The sequence below is a fragment of the Sturnira hondurensis genome, unplaced genomic scaffold, assembly GCF_014824575.4.
Source record: "Sturnira hondurensis isolate 20B ecotype Veracruz unplaced genomic scaffold, ASM1482457v3 Scaffold0008992, whole genome shotgun sequence".
NCBI classification, from domain to species: domain Eukaryota; kingdom Metazoa; phylum Chordata; class Mammalia; order Chiroptera; family Phyllostomidae; genus Sturnira; species Sturnira hondurensis.
The window spans coordinates 346643-352015 of NW_028081623.1; the positions used below are offsets into that span (position 1 = coordinate 346643).

Here is a 5373-nt window from a genome sequence, read left to right on the forward strand (position 1 = left end):
TTCCATACTATTCAGTAAATTCATTCTCCCCCAGGACACAAAAACTGTGGTGGGGGAAATGCGTTCTCTTATCATTTATCTATAGGAACCAGACATTCTGGTTTTCTGGGGACAGTCACAATTTGCATGCCTGTCCTCAGGGTATTATCAGTAGAGTAACTTTTCATTTTCAAAGCTGTCCCAATTTAGACAATAAGTTATATGGACACCCTACATATGTAGCAACTCTGGAAAAGTATAATATCAAAACCAGGAATTTGAAAGACTGTACTTTCAGGAACCGTTTCTCTAGTTTGTTACTGGAAAAGTTTCTCTGAATGTATAGCACACAGGAGGGGGAGGGGGCAGAGCTCTCTCCTGAGTCTGAAGCTGGTTCTTGGTGTTGCTACTGCAACTGCCATTTTCATCGGTGTTTGGTCTTGTCCCGCTTTGGGATAGCATTTGGAAAAGGACACGATCCGGGTTTAAAAAGAGAGAGAGAGAAAAGAAAGAAAAAATCATATTTCTATTTAGCTTACAAAATGGAGAAATATGAAATTTCAAAATATACAGGGTATGTCAAAAGTAGGTTTACAGTTGTTCATATGTAAAATAACACAATATTTATAAATAATAGTACAAGAATGAACTCTGCTGCTAGTGCTCAAAACTATAAACCTACTCTTGCCAAACCCTTTATATTTATAAATCAAACATGCAATAAAATTGGTGATATCAAGTAGATTTATTAACATTGTGGACAAAAAAAATGGGTCACATACTAAGCCTTAAAAGCTCAGGAGAGGCCTGTGCGGCAGCCTTACAAACTCAGAGACAGGAAGGAACCACGTAGGATGGTCTGAACATTAAACTTCCTAATTAAAAGCAGTCTGTGGAATGTAGTCACGCCCTAGGCCTGTATCTTTCTTGTCTAGCGTCAATCTTTATGTTGAGTGAGCTCCTTTGTTGTCTTTTAGCATCTAAGATATCTTCAAATGTCAGAGTAATCTCCTTTTCTAGAACCCTCAGGGCATCCACACTAAACTCGGAACCACAGAGCCCTCACTGTTGCTTCCTTCCTCTGCCACGTGCCGTAAATGCTAATGATCAACTATCCTGTACCTGGCAATGTAAAAGAAATATGTGTCTCTCCTTTTTGTCCTTATCCAGCCTCAGAGATTTTCTCCACTTTGGTTTCTCCCTAATCTACCACCAATAAATTTCATGTAACCCCCTTACATCTCCTCCTTTGATTCTAAGTATAAATTAAGCTGTAAAACTGCCATTATATGGCACATTTTCTCAATGAGATGTTGCTTCTTGGCAATTGTCAACTTGGCTCAAATAAACTCATAAAAATTCTCTACAGGTTTCAAATGTTTCCTACATCAACAACTTTGTATATGAGAGCTAGTTTAAACTTAGTAATATGAGTAGAGTTTAATTTTTTTAATTTAACTGTAAAATTGTTAATCATCCTCAATAAACCAATTTGTATTTTTTTACTCCTTCTCCCCATGACAGGGAAGGGCTTTATATAATCTGTCACTCAAGCTGACAAATACACTAAAATATTTCATCTATATCTGAGCAAATATTTAAGTCTATAAATGGGAAATAGACCAAAATTCCTTTCCTAGACTAATAATTCCCAACATTAGGCCCACCCCACTCGATTTTTCTTAAGATAAAAAAATTATAATTTTTTAAAATTTTAGTAAGTTTAATAAAATCACTTCAAGTGCCTCAGTATGGAAACCAGAGTGATGAGAAATAATAATATGAATAAATGTCTAAATTGATTTTATTCTCATTAGCTAACAATACTTAAGGAAAAGGGTCATGGGTAAAGGAAAATTAGTGAAACCTATTCTTCAAGGAGTTTACAATGTATTAAGTGAAATAGATATAAATAACAGTGTTGCATAATAAATTATATTTAAAAATAACATTGAGACTTAATATGGATGAGTATTACATGAGAAAGAATTTAAAATGCAGAGGAGTGATTGCATCTTAATTAGTTCATAACAGATAAAAAACACTTATTGATTTTTTAAGTACCAAAGAAAAAGAAACATCTATTTTTGTTTTATAATGAATTCATGTACCAAAAATATTCAGAAAATTTTTACATTAAATTTGAAGTCAAAGAAAGACCTAAATTAAAAGGTAAGACATTATTTTTAGGGGGGGGAAGTATGTCTGACAAAAAGAACAACAACAACAAAAAAAAAAACCATGAAGCCAAAACAAATAAATGAAAAATGTAACAAAAGGATTCATAATTGCCTTTCAAAGTATTTTAAGTTCTGGAAATACAAGCCATCTAATGAAAGAGCTGGGAATTGAAAACACTGGCTAAAAAGAAGCTATGAATAGAAATATTTTTTTCTGTATTGCTTTTTAGCAAGAAAACGTGCGATGGAGAGACAATGACTGCACATAAGGCTGCGGGGGAAACAGAAGAGAATGCACTGAATGTGAGTCAGTCAGAGGGAAATAACATCCCTTTAACTGGTACATGGAAGCCCGCATGTGCTCCTCCGCCAGAGCCTCCAATAGTGAGAAGCAGGATGACAGAGCACCTCTCTGCTCTCTGACTTCCTCTAAATTAAGAACTCCCAGCTCAAAAACAGAGCACACACCCAGAGAGAGAGAAAGGCAGCGATTTATTCCCTTCACTCTCACTTTCTCGCTCCCCTCTTTTCCCCTAAGGCCCACTAGTTTAAAAAGGAGTAGGTTTTGCCCCAGAGAGGGCCTGGCTCTCCCAGCTAGAAGGGGTGACAGCTCTCCATCACTGGAGAAATGTTTAGCTGAGTTCTACCAAGCTTACAAAATTCCTTATTGCATTACAGAGTCTTGAGTAAACAAAAGTTTTCTAATTTAAGTAGGAATACAGGTACTTCAAACCTACTGTAAGAAATTTCTTCAGAAGCTGATGTCTTCAGGAAATGTAAGGAAGTAGCACCATCTGCTGGGTGAGAATGAAAGAAAAATGTAAAGAATTGCTTGAGAAATGTGTAATTGTGGGTAGTTTAAAAATTATATAAAAATAAATTATATAAAAATAAAAATTGTCATAGATATAGTCAAGTTTCTAGATAAACGTTTTCTGAGAGCTCAGGAAAGCAGACCTAAGAAATAAAATCCTTCTCAGAAAACAGAAAAATAGAGTGCTTATGACTTTTCACATCACTGTCTCTAATTGGTGGCTGGGCACATGAAACCCAGATGAATTCGGGTGACCTCTGATAATGGTGCCCGGTTATTTGCAACCTGAAGACTGTTGTCATCAAAGAACTGACTGTCTTGGTAATCTGAGAAAGTTTACACAGGCACGGCCAAGGCCTGCTGAGTACAGGCCTCCAGTTCACTTAATACTTAGTAAACGGCCAGCAGGGGGCCAGCCCTTGATCACACCAGTTTTTGGCCAGTGTTGACATAACAAAAGAAATGTCCAAACCTGTATGTAGAGAATATTTTTGAGTTTATCTGAACCAAAACGACAACATATGCTGGAAAGTAAAATCTCAACAGATTTTGAAAATGCTCTAGAGAATGGCAGTTTTGCAGCTTATTTTACATTGGAATCAAAGGACACTTAAGCAGGGTTACATGTGATCTATTGGTGGCAAGTTAAGGAGGCGAGAGAAAGCATAGCAAAAAAGTCTGTAGGATCAGACAAAAGGTAAAGTGGAGACACACATACTTCTTTTACATTGAGGGGCGGGGTATGAGATAGTTAATAACATTTACATCTCAGAGATGGTATTCAGGGAACAAAGTAACAATGAAGGGTTCTGTGGTCTCCTGTTCTGGTGGCAGTTGCGCTTTTGAGGGGCAGGAGAAGAAACTAACTCTGACATTTCAAAGGTATGTTATTCTAGATACATTAGGACAACAGACAGAGCTCGCTTAAGGTAAAGGTTGACCTTTGCTAAGGAGCTGTAGGCCTGGGACAAGACTACCTGCCACAGCCTGCCTGTGTAGGAATTTGTGATCAGACCTTCCTGTGTGGTTACTTTCCATCTCTGAGTTTGTTGGATCTGCCATGTGGTTCCCCTGAGCCTGTCAGATTAACTGTATAGCCCCCTTTTCTTTCACACTGGTATCAGAAATCAATGGTGAGATGTCTTGACAAAGGTGAGAAAAAATGAAAGTTTTCTGCATTTCAGCTTCAAGTATCTGTGCCCCAGTTACTTAACGGAGATGTTCTCAGGACATGAAGATTGCTTCCTTGAGAAATTAAGTTTGAAGTTCTATTTGGCCATTCTTGAGAGGTTAACTTAGTGACACAGAACAGCAATGTAATGAACCTGTTCTGCAATCCCACCCTGACATTTGTACCCCAGCTTTATCTGTGATGGGTGGCAGCAATGAGAGAATGATGGACCGTGGAAAGTACAAGAACAGTCAAAGTAAATAGATCTTGAAACCTCTTACAACATGTTACCAACCCATTTATCATTGAGCCTCATTCAGCCAGGCTTCTGTAAAGGATTCTTTTCCCCTCTGGATGATAAAACCGCTTTTATTTTATAGTGTACCAGTCAGTAGGCTTATGTAGTCAATAAAGGTGACTTAGCCCAAGAGTTGAGAGCCCAGACTTTTGAAGCTGATTACTTGATTCTTTTCTGGGATTCAATTACCCTACCACCCTGCCCCCCATTTCCCATTTATTTCACCCTGAGCAACCACACTAAAAACCATTGTAAAAAAGTTAGCTTGGCATAAAGATAAAATGTGTTTTATAGTCAACTGTCTAACAAGTACATCAAGTTTTTTTTAAGAAAAAAGATAAAACACAAGTATTACATTTACTTAGAGCTTATTGTGTGGCAGACACTAGTTGCTTTAAGAAATATTTTGGGACTAAGTCAAGGCTGAAACATAACTTGATGTCCTCTGTATGCCCCTAATATCACAACTTCCTGTCACAGAATGTTCCAGGGATCTTGTAACCCTCATGGAATGCTCTGAAAGACCACAAAAGACACCAGACACAGACCTAGCATGGGCCCAGGATGTCTGTAGAAGAGACATGAAACCTGGTCCACGTGTTGTGTTCAGTTATCTACAACTTGTGTGCAGGAATGCGAGTCCCTGAAGGAGGCTGGCTCTGAACAGCACCTCAGAACTTGTAAGAAGATATGGAAGATCAGGCCTGAGCTGGTTATTGATTACTGATTGTTGAATATTGCCTGAATGTCTGTGGGAGGAGTGGATTATTGATTATTGCTTCAATGTCAGAGGGAGTAGTGGTAGCAGGAGGCTGCACTTGAACTTCCCTGACATTGTCCCCTTCCCCTCACAGCTTGAGCATGCTGCAAAAGCATAATAAGACCTGCACGACAGATCTGTCTCTAGGGTCCTAACTGTTGCAATAACTCA

General features: G+C 38.1%; 1 pseudogene; it reads left to right on the forward strand.

Moving 5' to 3' along the window:
* The first annotated feature begins 261 nt into the window (after positions 1–261).
* On the forward strand, positions 262–462 carry LOC118994028 (uncharacterized; annotated as a pseudogene).
* The last annotated feature ends 4911 nt before the right edge of the window (positions 463–5373 follow it).